The sequence below is a fragment of the Gavialis gangeticus genome, unplaced genomic scaffold (assembly GCF_001723915.1).
Source record: "Gavialis gangeticus isolate Ggan-Ray unplaced genomic scaffold, GavGan_comp1, whole genome shotgun sequence".
Taxonomy (NCBI): domain Eukaryota; kingdom Metazoa; phylum Chordata; order Crocodylia; family Gavialidae; genus Gavialis; species Gavialis gangeticus.
The window spans coordinates 102451930-102467519 of record NW_017728992.1 but is presented as its reverse complement, the minus strand read 5'-3'; the positions used below and the strand labels follow the sequence as shown (position 1 = coordinate 102467519).

Here is a 15590-nt window from a genome sequence, read left to right as displayed (position 1 = left end):
CTACCTCCCCTGTAGTCATGCCCTGTGTCACGCTGACTAGCTTTTATGTAGAGGGGGTGAAATCCTGCTTAGCCAGTAGAGGCTGCTGTAGAGCAGTGGGAGGTTAACCACATTTTCAGAACCTGTGTCAGATCTTGCTTGTTCCTGCCACTTACTGGCTTAAGTGTAATTGTATACAAAAAAGGAAAGAGCCATAATAGTGTTACCTTTCTTGTTGCTTGGAATCTTCTAGTTCTGAGCATGTGAAATGGTCTGAATTCAAACCAGGGTTGGCTCAGGATAACAAGTAGCTATAACCAAAGCTTAGCAGCCTAACCTTCCATATAGATAAAACTTCTTATTTAGAAACAGGTCTTTTTGCAGCAAAGTTTAAAAATTGATAAGAGTCCAAGCTACAAGTCCGTAGAAAGACAGAAGTGAAATGATAGAATTCTATTTTGTCCCTATTGAAAGTATCTTTTAAAAATGTTAATGCAGACAGATTTTTTGACCGTCGAGAAGTGCACTGCCACAGTTATTTTGGCAAGCAGTTTGTGTTTCGAAGCACTTTTCTTTTTAAATGTAATCAAGTAAATGCATAGCAGGGTATTGATAATTTAGTTCTTTAAGAAGCTGGCACTGTTTTTTGATCTAGCCAGCAAAGTAATGTTTCCACAGCTAGCAAAACAGGTGACCCTGTGGTCATAAACACTTAATTGTGCAGACAAGGAATCTTGTTAAATCTGAAATAATGATATCACAGTAGTATCTAGAATTAATATTTAGCCATAATGTTACAGCATAAGTAGGGTAACCATATTGTTAAAGGAACCTGGGAATAGGGTAAGGGAATCAGGGTCGGGCAGTGCTAATGTGCACGCATACTTCCACCAACCATGTGTGCACATGTGCGTACACACACACACACACCCATGGCTTCCAGGAGCCCTGATGGCAGGGTGGGGCAGGACAGCATGGAGGCTGTGGCTGGCTCCATCCCCCACGTGCAGATGCTGGACCTGTTTGGGAGTGTCTCTACCCCTCTTATCACTGGCAGCCACCCAGGGCTGCCATGCACAGCCTGGGCCTTGGCAGCAGCAGGGAACAAGGCTGCAGTGGCAGGCAGACATCCTGGTTGAGGGGTGGTGCCCAGCCCAGCCCACCCCACCTTCAGCTACTGCTCAGCAGGAGCTGGCTTAGGCACTAAGAGTGACAGCAGCCTTTGCCTCTGCCTGCAGCACCTGAATCCAGGACTTTTGCTTCAATTTACACCAATCGGCTGGAATGCTGGGACATCCTGCAAAATCTGGGACTGTCCCAGCCAATCTGGGACACATGGTCACCCTAAGCATAACCTGTTCAGATCCTGGGTTTGCAAGCTTTTGCTTTTCCTGGTCCCTGAGGGTTCTTCCCTCATTGATAATTCATCGTTCTTACTATTTGGTAGTTACTGATGTAGGGCATGCCAAATACTTAAAATGTTAAGAGGCCATCATTGTTCACAACTACAGTCTTGGAATATAAGTAATATTTTTAAGGTTATTAACTAGATTTAGTCTGTCTCTGTTTGCCTGTTCCTTTTTAATGCAGTTTGTTAGCCAAAAGCTTTCTTGTCATATTGGCATACAATGTAAAGCATCTTTTAGAAGGTTTTGTTTCAAAATTGTCTTCATTCACTGAAAGGAAACAGAATTCCTTGGTTAATACTTGGGGGAAGTTAACAGTGAAATTGACTGTGAACTGATATTTATCCGAGTGAGTTGAACATGGCTTGATAACAAAATGGTTCAGTAGGATAAAGATTTGTAACTTTTCCATGGGAAGGCTTAAAATGCTGAACTACAAAATGATTTAGTTATCAAATGTAGCAAACGCCTGCATGGATTGGAAGAAGGATGTTACCTTCTTGACAAGGAAAGACTGGTTGTTATTTAGTAGACTAATTCTGTTTTTGCAAAGGTACTCATTATTCTCAAGCTTTTATATTTTTTTCCTCCTTCCTACCATATTTTTCATTCAACAAAGGCTTAATTTTCTTGACAGACACTTCAGCTTGGTTGAATGCTATTGGCAAGTTCTTCTTACAGTGGCCTGTTGTGACCTACTTGGCTCTTTTGTGACTCAGAATCCTTGAAGAGCTGGAACAACAATGTAAAAAGATGGTAACCACAGTTACCTGCTTACATGGTGGTCAGAAGTTTATTTCCTTTTTTAGTTTAACAGATATAGAAGTCGAACTTTGATAATCTGCATGCTGCAGAATTGTCATGCAGAAATGTTTCTTATTTCCCAGTGGCAGATTACTCCAATTTTAAATCTCATCCAACAATTATTTTTCTAAAATATACTGTGGTATATTTCCTACTAACTTAAAAATAAATGAAGTATTTTGTGAAGTGGTAGGCATGTTTTTTCCATCTACTTACTGATGTGGTGAGTTTACAATGTGCCTTTCAGTCAATACTGCAAATTAACATTTTTTTCTGTGTGCGAGTGGATGGGGTGGGGAGGAAAAATTGTAGGGGAAGGTTCTGGAATATTTATTGGTGCAAGCAGTCAATGTATTTCAAAGGAAGCACATAGTCTAACAGACTGCATATACTTAATTACGGAAGTGAAGGCAAACTTAAGCGGATCTTGTTAACATCCTAGGAAACTGCTGTCTGGTTTCTAAACTTCCTTGGTTTTGGAATAGTTGTTGTATGCTTTGGCACTTCAATTCCATACGGAGACTTAAAGAGGAGGTTGGCATATAAAACCTCATTTTGATCTGAATTCAAATAGTCTCACAGCAGATGACATGATGTGGGATTTTAGTGATAGACGATCAGTATATTTAATGCTGTTGATTATCATGCACTGATGACTAGGATGAATTCCATGTTAGATGGCCCTTTCTCTTGGCATTTGAGATCCATTCTTAACAAAGGATGTTTCCAAAGATAGCGATGAGCAACTATACAGCTCTTTTTGCAGTGTTTCACAGTCTTTTTTAAAATTGCTGCTGTTTAGTGGTTATGTTAGTCAGTCCATATGCTAGGGGGATTGTGGGGTCATGAACCGAGATTACATCTGTATACAGCAGCGATTCTCAACTGGGGTTTTGTGAAGAGCCTTTGAAGCGTACTGCAGGGAACAAGAAAGTAAGCACTTGCTTGTCTGTGCCTGGCTTCTCTTCCTCCCACCACTCATTGTCTGGCCCCTGTGGGAGGAGGTGAGCACACGCTCATGGGCAACTGGTACCATATGAGTTAGTGACCAGTCAATGACGGGGGGGGGGGTCCCCCATGGCCAATCTCACCAGCCGGGGGCAGGTCACCCCGCTGCTGATTGCACTCACCTGAAACTGACTGCAGAGCTCCTGGAAGTCGCTGCAGCCACTTCATCCACCACTTCATTCCAACTTGCGGGGGGGGGCACCAGTGCTCCCACCTGCCCCCACCACCCATGGCCTAAGCGGGGAGTGCGGCCTGACAGGGGGTGTACCAGTGCTCTCAGGGGGTACACTTGCACCCCCGTGCACTGTCTACACGTCACCACTGCACATGCTTGTCCTTGTCTGGCCACTCCCAGTCCTTGTGCAAGGATCTAAGCACTGTAATAAGCAAGTTTTTTCAAATGGGGTGCAGCTCAATTCACCAATGAAATGAAAGAGTGCCTAGGGCCTAAAATTGTTGAGACCCACTTGTCTACAGAGTTATACTCACCATAGTACTCCCTTTATTGATGATAGTTTTTCATAGATTTCATAGACATTAGGGCTGGAAGGGACCTCGGAAGATCATCAAGTCCAGCCTCCCACCCAGAGGGCAGGAAGTCAGCTGGGGTCATAGGATAAGCAAGATGAGCATCCAATTTGGTCTTGAAGGTGTTCAATGTAGGTGCTTGAACCACCCCTGATGGCAGGCTGTTCCAGACCTTGGGGGGCTCGGACAGTAAAGAAATTCTTCCTTATGTCCAGCCTGAAATGGTCTCGCAGTAGTTTATGACCGTTCAACCTTGTCATCCCTTAGTTCAATGGATAAATGAGAAGTAGTTACCCGTGTTAGTCTGAAGTCAGGCAGAAGGTAGGAAATCCAGCATGTTGGAGCAGACTCGATCAATCAAGTCTGCTGGAGCATGGGAATTGACATGCTCTGGCAGCCTTCCATGTCATGTCTGGCAATGTGTAGGGGGTGTACACGGGTGCACATGCACCCCCTGAGCTTGATGGTGCACCCCTGCAAAAAACACCGCTGACACCTGTGGCCAGTCGCCGTTTGCCCTCACCCCCTTCACGAGTGACACCACCAACAGCGTCTGTGAGCAGTCCCTGATTACTGCTGGCCACTGTCCCCCCTGACACCACGGTGGCCATCTGTGGGAGCTCCCCGCTCACTGTTGCCATGCCCCTACCGCTGACACCACCACTGCCACCTGCGGGCAGTCACTGTGCCTCCCCAGCCTGTGGCGGAAAATGGCATTCATGTGTGTATCAGTGTTGCCGTGTGTCTCTGTACTGAAAAAATGGCAGTGGTGCACTTTGAAATAGAACACGCTTGATGAGCTTTCGTTCAGAGTGCTCTGCCGCCATTTTTTTCAGTGTCGGGACACAGTGATGCTGATACATGTGACACGCAGGTGCTTATAATTATTGCTGCTCACTAATTAAAGCACCTGGTGCCGTGTCCCACAACACATGTAAAAATACCCTTAGAAACTAAATGGTTCAGAGGGGCATAAGCTTTTATAGGCGGTAGCCTGCTTCATCAGATGCTACTTTACAGCAAGCTGTTTCAAAGCATCTGATGAAGTAGGCTGTCACCTAAGAAAGCTTATGCCTCTCTGAACCAGTTACCTTTCTAAAGTGCTACCTTGTCCTGCCTTCTGCCTAATTAGATCAATTTTGTCTTTGACCATTGTATCCTTGCCTCTCTTTTTCATCAGCTTTTCCTGTTTATTTCTTTGTCTGTCTACTTTAAGTTAATTAGTACAGTTGCATCTTCAGAGCAAACAAAATTACATGCTGTCACTGCTGTTGAAATATGAATTACTTTATGGCTACTGAAAAAGGTTCAAGCAAAACAGCAGGTAGACCACACAGGCAGCATTTGTCTGTACTAGAGCAGTGGTTCCCAGCCTTTTTAGACTGTGGACCTTAAGTGACCGTGGACTGGCAAACTCCAGTGTGGAAGTGACCGGTTACTTCTGGACTTCTGGTCTGGCAGCCATCTCTCCTGCAAACCAGCAGCCAGCCCTTTGCGACCTGGTACTGAGCTGTGGCCTGGGGGTTGGGAACCTATGTGCTAGAGCATGAGAATCTTTACTGGATACCTACTGGAAAGAAGACTCTGCTTACTAGCCATGGCTGCTGGGAACACAGGGTGCTTATACACGTGGTCCAGCGTGGGGGGATAGGTGTTTTAATTAACTCAGCTCTTGGGAGCTGCTCTAATTAAAATGCTGCGGTGTCTCATGTTTCAAAATGGCAGCAGGGGTGCTTTAACTAAAGCTTGTTGAATGAGCTTTAGTTAAAGTGCCCCCACCTCCATTTTTGAAATGTAGGGATGCTAAATACATGAGAAGTTGTAGCATGCTGGAGTGTTCTAATTTGAATGCTCGATTGAGTCTGCTAGAGCATTCTAATCTGAATGCATAGGAGCACGTGTATAGGCACCCACAGAGGCTATCTGAAGTCTTCCAAGGGTTTAATTTAACTTCATTTTCCATGTCTCTCTGCTGGCTGGTAGGTTAGTGATCAACTCATTGTTGCTATTCCTTGTAGTAGTTGTCTTCTTAATGACTCTCTTTATGCATGTCTCTAGCTTGTAAGCATTTTGGCATGCCCAAGGATCCAAGACAAGAAATATCCAAAATATTAGACTTTTTATTTTTTACAATATAAAGTCAATCTTGTGTTTTTTCAGGCCTCAACTTTAAATTCTTGGGGGCTGTAAATATTCAATGTGAAGTTTTACCAATTTTTCTTTTTATCCTCTCTGGAGGAAAAAAGAGTTCTTTTTTTTTAAGTGCCCCTCTGAGCCAAAGATTTCTTGCATCTTGAGAGAGTAAAGATGAAGTTACACATTACACTTTGACCATATTAAGGGCACTTAAAACATGAGCATCCACATGTCAAAGTTCGGTAACTCATGCAAAGTGCCCACTGAGTGTCTCAGCTATGCTACTTCAGGTGAGGGTTAACTGGGGCTCATGCTATCTAGCTCATGTGAGTGTAACTTCAGTCTGCTTCACAGAGATGAAACAAGCAATTTGCAGTCCTCCAGCATTCCACAATGCATCACTTCCAACCTCCACCTCCCCCCCCCACCAATTCTGAGCAGAGATAGAACTTAGGTGTTCCAGCCCCTAGCTACACCACCAGTTATCAGCCCTCCCATGGCAGGTCAGAGCTGTAAGGGCAAGAAATGATATTAATTCTTACTGTGCAGCAGCTGATAGTATATTCTAACTTTAACATCAGCTAAAATCCTACAAAATGATTATGGTCTAAGTGTAATATGTAACTTCACTCTAATAAGGAAGTAGTTCTGTTGCTTAACTCCTTCCCTGCCTTCATTTTGGCAAAGTCCTTTACCTATGTGAATTACAAAGGTGCCTGCTTCTGCAGCTGTTTGTAGCTTCACAAAGCAACAGCAAGAATGAGCCTGACATGATTCTGATAGGTTTCAGTATGGTCCACAGGGTTTTGAATGCCAGGTTTAAGAGTCTTGTTATTTTATGTTTGCTGCTTAGGAAAATAGTGAGCTAAGGTAAAGACAGTAGCCTGAGGTTGGTTCATCTTTGCAAGGTTGCCTGCACCACTGTAAGGTTACATTTTTAACATGAAAATTTAAATTCAGTAGAAATGAATGGTTTAGCGTGGTTTGCCAAGGGGAAAAAAAGGCTTCTCACTTACCAATGGAAAATCAGAGAATCTTTAAGCCCTGACTTATTTTATAACTTAGTTATATAACAGAATGCTTTAGAGTAGGTTGAAAACAAGTATCACAGAGAAAATGTAGTCTATTTTTTAATTTGTGGAACTTATTTGCTCATTGCTATATAGAAGGCATGCATGTTTGCACAGTGTGATGCTATACTATGCTGTGAGGTTCTGCACCTTGCCGTGATTCTGAACAAGGCGAAGTTCTTTCACCTTGTTGCATGAGCACTGCTGGTCTTAGAACTGAAGATAGCAAAATGATACTCCCATTGACTACTTATCTAACATCTTTTTTGTTTACCTTTTCCTGACAGTAGAAGAAAATGAAACAGAGGACCAGCAGAGAGGTGTGGGACAGACAGCTGCTCAGACTGGTAATGCTGAATTCTTAGTGCTTGCTTACTCTCTTTCAACATGATGAGATTTATTTTTTCATCCCATGCTCTTATTCTATTGGATATCAACTTACAATACAATTATGAGCTCAGAAAATAAATACATGTCACTTTTCAGTTCCATATAACCATTTGTAGTGTATCCTCCTGAAAGGGAAATCTTTGCTTTTTTGAAGTCCAGCATGAGTTTTTTTTACCAAAAAAACTTTCCTTCACATTCATTCACCCTACTTCTTGCACACTCCCTGCCTAGGGACAGAAATTACACATAAACTGGTATAAGTGATCAGAAATTGGTTCAAATCTATAACACAGCCTAATTTCAGTGCACATAAACCTCTTTCAAAGTGGCTGAAACTGGTTTAAGATAAACCTGGATGGATGTAGTATCAAACTTAACTGATAAAGGTTAAATTGGTTTATTGAACTTTTGTCCCAGATCCCCTCCAGATTCACATTAACTCACAGCCCCTCAGCATTCCAGGGTGTTTTGCACCTCTCCTGCAATCTCCCTTGCCCCCCCCCACCCATCCCCCCAGTAGGTTGGGCAGGCTAGCCTTGGCCCAAATTGTTTGCTCCAGCAGGGTAGGGAGATGTGCTCTAGAGCCCTCTGGCTTCTGGCCTGGGCCACCTCAGGCATGTGGCTGCATTTCCAGAATTGAAGTGAATGCCTGTTCATTTGCCTATGGGTTCAATCTATGCAGCTTAGACTAACCTGCAAAGATTGAACCAATTCAGCCTCAGGCTTTCTGACTGTCTGTACATACCCCGCCCTCTCCTCCAAAACTAGCCCCAACCCTCAACAGTTTCTCATTATCTTCATATATACTCTAATTGAGTTATTTTTATATACAGACAGCATGTGAGGAGTAGTTGCTTCTATAAATGATTTTATAATTTGTTAATAGACACTAGGGCTGTGTGAAGCTTCGGTCACTGATTCAATTCAGAGATTTGGCCTGATTTGGTGGCTGAACCTCTAAATTCGAATTGAATCAGGAGACCCATTAATCTTTCCGAATTGATTCAGAGAGATTCGATGATTCAGCCATAGACGCAGCTTTATATGTTTTTTCTACATACCTCAAGGTACCAGGTGGAGCTCATGAACACTGAGATGGTGGAACAGATGGAGCATCCCATGGGAGCACAGGGGGGTGGGCCCTGCGCGCTTAGTGGCAGACCTGGAAGTGGACTGAAAGTACTTCTGCAGTCCAGAAGTACTTCCGGTCCACTTCTGGATCCACCACTGAGCACACAGGTGACCCCCTCGCGCTCCAGTGGGACACTCCATCCACCCCAGCATCACAGCATTCACAAGCCATGCGCGGTACCTTGAGGTATGAAGAAAAAACATATAAAGCTGTGTCTATGGCCAAATCACTGATTCTCTGAATCAGAATCAAATCTTCAGATTCAGATTTGGCCAAATCGAGTTGGGACAGTACTCTGAATCAGCAAATTGAATCACTGTTCCCCAATTTGGCCTGGAATAGACTCTCTCCAGAGGTGGTGCAAGCTCCTACTCTGGATTCCTTTAAGAAGTGTTTGGATGCTTATCTTGCTGGTATCCTTTGACCCTAGCTGATTTCCTGCCCTTGGGGCAGTGGGCTGGACTCAATGATCTCCCAAGGTCCCTTCCAGCCATAACGTCTATGAAATCTATGAATTGGGCTGAATCCAAATACCAATCGAATACTGCCCATTTTGCACACCCTTAATAGACACTGACCCTTGCAGTTAAGTCAAGACCAGTTCTGTAGATAAAGTCTGTGTTAGAATCTGTGTGGAATTTATAATGAATAAAGACATAAAGCAGTGCCAGTCTGTTAATACTATATTATGTGTTGTTTGAAACAGTGAGGCTTTTTTGTTTCCCTCAATCTTAATATGATTCAAGACATTCAGGAAATGATTAATTTTTGTTGTTGGTATTGATCCTACAAACTCTTATGTAAAGTAATTGTACTAATGTTACTGAGGTTACTTCAGTGAATGAAAGCTGTTTCTAGCCCTGAAAGACTTTTAAGGGTCCTAGAATCATATTAGAAAATGTGCATGTGTACATAATGTCTAATTATTTATATATAAAATGGTTTGAGTTATTATTTTATAAATAATATAAATATACTTATTTTTGGTTACCCTTTGTATTCCATCTATCTTTAGGGTTTGTATTCTCTGGGCTTTATAATATTTGTTACATTTTTTTCCAGCAGGCTTTGTTGGCAATGATGATTAAATACTTTATGTAAAGAAGACAAAAAAGAAAGGAGGGGAGAGAGACAGTGTTCTCTGTAGCTTTCCTGGAAAGCTTTTTTCATATTCACCAGAAAGTTTTTATGACCTAGATCAATTAATTTTAAATTTGAAAATTAATACATGCAATAAACATTTTAATTAGAAAAACAGCTGACTATAAAACTGGAGAATAACATGTCAAGAAATAGTTGTTTTCTACTTGTTTTTGTTAACTCCTGAGTCAATGAGTAGTCTTGTTAGTGCAGTAATTTTCACATCACTGTTGTATCTTGTATTCTGCTATACAAGATAAGACCTTTTACTTGCCTTTAGCAAGAGCTTAATGCTAAAAAATTTAAAAAGGACTTCAGACAATTTCATTCAAGCAGTACAGAAGGCCCATACTGTATACATACTGCCAGAAGTTTTTATAGTAATACTTTGTATCTAAGCTCTGGCTCTAACCATTAAATGTGCTTTTTATAGAGTACCAAGTTATAAATGTAGTGCAGCTACGGCATATTAATCTTACTGCAGAGATTTAATGAGCCAGTTGTTTTGCGATGGACACTATTGGGAGCAGAGAGCGACAGAGTTTTACTTTACCACTGAGCTGCAGAAATATTCCTTGCCTGGTAATAATTATAACCACATGATCTTAGTTTTCCTTTCTTTTGCCAGCACTTTTTCCATGCAGAAGTGGCTTGGAAGGCGGTCCATTGCAAGGCAGTGAAATGGATTGGAAACTAAGCTGTTTTCTTGGTAGTTTGACATTTTAGCTGTGATCAGCTATGGATCCTTGTTGCGTAGACAGAAATATGTAAGATGAGTTTCAAGAATACAGATAGTCTTTGCCAGTCCGCTGAGATGGCTTTTAGATATTCATTACTTTTACTTGACTTTTATATGGGTTATAAAAAGTAAATGTGGTGAAACCTCATTTTTACATGGACAGAATAGAATTTCTGCTGGTTGGCCTTAAACCGATCCCATACTTGAAATTAATTGAAGTCCATGGCTTTATTGCTTCCAACACTTTTAAGCCAATGCAGTTTTTCATTTTCCCCAAAGTTGCAGTTTTATTAGACCAAGTTACAGCAATAACATCCCTTATGTGGAGGAGGAAGAGGAGAAGGAGAGAATCACCAGTCAGAGAACATAGTAATGAGAAAATCATACTTCTTTTCATTTCCATTTATAAATAATGTTAACATAATCAGTAACAGAAGACAATGATTCATTTTTATTATGCTAATAAGCTGAATTTATTTCTTGTCCAAAACTGAACCTTCTTTATGGAGCCTGTAGTGATAGTTGCAGATGTATATTGGTGGTAGTGACTAGGGTCATTTTTGTTCCAAATAGTGGCTGGTGCCTAGTGAGGGAGTCTGTATAACTGACAATGGCAACATTTGCAGGTGCTGGGGACAGTGACATTTGAAGATGAGATTACGCCAAAGCAATCATTTCAGAGGAGGTTGTGGTTGTATTGCAGATGTTGGGTTTAAGGAACGGGGTGAATGGTATTTGATATGAAGCGTGTGTGAAATTGCAAGCTTTAATTAGGAGGTAAAGGTGCAACCAGACTTGAACACATATTGCTTTTGTGAAGCAGATTTTATTTTAGCCTTTCGAAGACCTGTTTGTATAAGCGAACTAAAGTCATACACAGTCACTTAAATATAGCGACCTCAGGGGTGGAAGACAGCTATGGTTGCATCATAGAAAACCATCCAGCAGTTTCCAGAGTGGATGGCGTGTTTTTAGTGTGTTTTTGTGTGGTGGTGTCTTTTCAAGAAAGTGGATAAGGTGGAAATGCATTCCCAGAGAGAAGCTGAGACTGCCAGAACTCATTTCACAGAGGCATCATAGGCTAAAATTGAACCTAGGTCCCAGAGGCTCCCACTTAAGTGTTGACCTAAAAACAAATGTGCCAGTTGGCTAGAGCATGTATTCTGAAGTTTCAGCAGAAGGGAATAAGCTTGATTGACTCCCATCCCTGTAGAGTTATGTCTGTGAATGCAGAAGGAGAAGCAGAAACATTTTTATTAGTCTTAAAAAGATTCTAATATTAATAACTAGTCTCTAAGTAGGAAGCTTTGACTTGAGGAATTCTTCAGGTTTTTGTCCACTAAGGGTGTATGTATGCGCGTGTATGTACGTGATTCTTCAGGTTTTTGTCCACTAAGGGTGTATGTATGCGCGTGTATGTACGCGTTGTTAGATTCTTGCCAAGTGCTAGCGTATTTGAATAATGAATCATGAGAATTTTTGCCATCTCTTTTTTTCCCCACATCATAGTTAGAGCAGAGTCAGACTCTAACCTTATTTTAAAACAAACAGGTCTGTAAACTTTATGTGCAGCATTTAAATACTCATGTTAAAATTCAGACCCAGTGCCTACATTTCCCTGAGTGCTGTCAGTTTTATGAGATGAAACTGGGAGCTTGAGCTGAACAACTAATAGTATGCGATGTGCACATGCTGCCTTCCAACAAGTGTTTAATGATGTCGGGGTCAGTTTGGAACAGTTAAGACAATTATTTCTTTTCCTGAACTGCTTATAACCTAGTGATATTTTAACTACTTAGTTAAGCTTGCAGAAGAAATTGGAAAAGGTACTGGCACAGGTAATTTAGATCCAGATGCAGCAAAAAAGCTTTCTTAGGTTCAAATAGTGTCACTTTTGGCCATGATAGTCTGCAGATTAGTCCTTAATTTGGATGCATCTTCCTGAGCTAAAGTTTTTGTTCTTCTACCCAAAAAAGAAAAAAAAATGCACATATGTAGATGCGTTTTTACAGCAAATATGCCCATTTTCCAGATTTATTTTAACTTGTCTGTCGACCTCTATAACATAACTCCCTTTAAAAAAAATCCTGTCCATTATCCTGCTGGAGAAATTCCTCTGGTTTAGTTCACAGACTCCATAGCGCAAGAAAGCTAACTTAATGACATGTTTCATTTCCAGTTTATGCATATAGCTCCTTTTTCATTAATAAAACATTTGAAGGGGAGCATTGTGGCAGTGTGTATTGCAAGTTATAGGAAGATGGTGTGAGCCATGACACTTGTGGAAGACTTTGCAAGTGACTTGTATTAGTGACACCTGCCCCTGTGCAAAATAGTGGTGGCAGCATCCTCATATTTTAGGTAATAATGGTGGCTTTCATGGTGGCCAGAGCAGTAGATAGCTACTAACTGGATTATCTCTTTATTAAGCGTTCATTTTCTAAGATGACTTATTCTTGTCTTGAACAGACAGCTGCATGTGGGGAACTCTCTCAGATGTCTGAAAAGGAAATGAGACTGCCAATAAGGAAAAAGAAAAGTGGTGAAATGTGTGTTTCTTTTGTCGGGATGTACACAACCATTTTTCTTTTTATTTCAGTTGTTGCACTGTGGTTCCTGAGAAAAACAAAGTAAACTGCCAACTTGCTTTATTGGAGAAGACAGATTGTTTTATTTCTGTCTTTGGAGGAAGCTTTTAGTAAAGTGGGCAAAAAGTCAGGAATAATTAAAGTACTGCACTGTACTTGCTTCCCCAAAAGAAAAGTTGCAGCTAAATTAATCTTCATATTCATTTCAGCATTAGTCATTTACAAGACTGAGGTAGTGCAATGAGTTGTGTGGTTCCTCTATGCACAAGGGATTTGGCTGAGACCACCTGACTCATTTAACTTGGAACCTCATGTTGGGTTTATCACTGCTATTTCGGAGTTAGAACTAGATTACCCCACTAATCCTCAGAATACTTGTTAACCTATCAAGCAGATGGAAGTATCCTTGTGGGCTACTTACTGTTCACAGTATGTTTCCAGCTTTCCATGACCTGGCAAAACAAGGAATCCTACCAGCTTACTTAAAGTTGTGTACAAGTTAAAGTACATATATAAACTTTTAACCTAGAGCATTATTTCCTATGGCTGTGTTCACAGAAAGTCATGGTGAAGAGGTATTGGGTTAGCTTTGTAAAATAAAGGTCAATTTCATGCTTACGTTAATCAATTCCATTATTTTATACTTCGTTTAATTCTGATAATTTCTTGTGAAGCTCTATAGTTAACGGTGAAAAGAAACTCTCTCTCCTAAACTCATTGATTTTTTTCCCCTATTCCTTTTCATTGGAAACTAATTCTAATGGTGGTTTATCTTTTTTATATACTGATCAAAGCCCCTCAATAGCTGTGATAACATTGACAAAGTTAACATTGAAGTATGGAAGGGTTTCTTGAAAGGGGGATAGTGCTGTTTTGTGGATTCTTAAAGGGGAAAAATCCTTTCATCATCAAGATTAGAAAAAAATTAAAGGTAGAGGCTCCCTCTGCTTATTTAGCAATAAAGTGTGAAGCTCCTGTGCTACAGGCTTATGTCAAATATATTTCTTGTTGGTAACAACAAGAACCAATCTGATTTTTTTTTAAAAGAATCTGTTCTTAAAAGCCCTGAGGTCACAGTCTTGATTTTCTTTCAGACCCTAACTGTAAACTAGAAGACAAGGCAGAAGATGGAGAAGTGATAGATTGTAAGAAAAGGCCGGATGAAGGGGAGGAGTTAGAGGAAGAAGCTGTGCACAGCTGTGACAGCTGCCTCCAGGTGTTTGAGTCGCTGAGTGATATCACAGAACACAAGATTAATCAATGTCAACTGACAGGTAAACAATACTTATCACTTTGCAGCTTCTTGCACTGTTCTATTTCTGATTCCAGTTCCGTTCTTCAGAAATTTTCCCCTTCTCAGCTATTTTACTCCAAGACTGAACACTTAGGTGAAACCAGTTACAATTAGGAAAGGATTTTGGAGCAATGTTATGCTGCAAACTGGTATGCCATAAATTTCCTTCAGATGGAAAGGCTAGATGGATAATTAGTGCAGTTGAACTTGATTTAAATTGTGCTTTAGGTTTTAGCATGCCTGGCTACTTTGCTGCTTTCCTGATTTAAACAATATGGTTTTATATACCTTCAATCTTACTAATAACTTAAAAAATCTGACGGTGCTTATAAATGGATTTGACTGCAGTGGGATAATGGATAAATTTATACAGTGGTGGGCTATGGATTTAGATCAGATGCTGCTTTATTCTAAGCTGTTACTACAAATGAGCATACAGTAATCAATAAGTGAAGGTTGAGGAGAATACAGCAAATTGGTACACTATAAATAAAAACAGAGCCATGAGTTAAGTGGTAAAACTGAATGCTGATCAAACACTATTCCCTTCTTGCAAATAGAGCAGGGTGAGTGGATCTGTGACTGCCTTGAGCTTTTTCACTCACAGGTAAAGAAGCAATAGTCTAAAGCAGGGGTTGGCAATGTATGGCCAGCAGGCCAGATGTGGCCTGTGGAGCCATTTTGATCCAGTTTATGGGTCTGGGGCTTTGGCAGCATTTGGAGGCAGGGGGTTTGGCGGCAGTTGTTTTTCTCTGTCACCATGGGGAAATGCACTAGGTGCAGGCTCTCTGCCATCCTAAGGAAAAGCAGTGGTGGTGGCCAGGTCCTAGTGCCTGCCTATCTATGACATGAAGTGGCTCACTAAAGCACACAGTGCAAAAGGTGTCTAAAGGCTTGGGTCTTGATCCTGCAGTGGAATCAATGTAGGTGGCTGATTCACTTGTATGATATCTTACTGAAGTAATTTTGCCATTGCGTTTGTAAGCTATTTTGATGGAACACACTGTAGGTCAAAACAAACTGAAACCAGGGAACGCCATTTTATTAAATAGAAGGGTACTTTAACTTTAACCATTAAGTCACAACATGCAGTTTTTGTGCAGCACAGCTAGCGAGGGGCCAGCCTTGCTTGTTGATAGTTCTGTTAGCCCAGAGTGGCAGCCTCACATATCAAAATATGTTAATGGAGATGTGTGTATGTGTATATATGGAGGTGTTTTTATTAGAGGTACACCAATACATTGGTCCAATATTGGATCAGCACCGATAAAAAGAAAATTGTCTGTATCAGAAATCAGCCTGGTAATTGGCTGATTGGCATGTAGGCGGCGAGGAGCACAGCCTAGCTGCTTGTCTGGGAGGGCATGGGGGGTGGG

At 41.1% G+C, this 15590-nt stretch overlaps 1 protein-coding gene across 1 annotated transcript in view; it reads left to right on the top strand.

Annotated features, from left to right (window-relative positions):
- The window catches only part of ZNF521 (zinc finger protein 521), a 340116-nt gene that overhangs the window by 27964 nt on the left and 296562 nt on the right, over window positions 1-15590 (top strand). Inside the window, exons 2-3 of the mRNA XM_019518872.1 lie at window positions 7219-7278; window positions 14015-14194. The gene's annotated coding sequence lies outside the window, so the exon portion shown is untranslated. The remainder of the gene's footprint in view (window positions 1-7218; window positions 7279-14014; window positions 14195-15590) is intronic.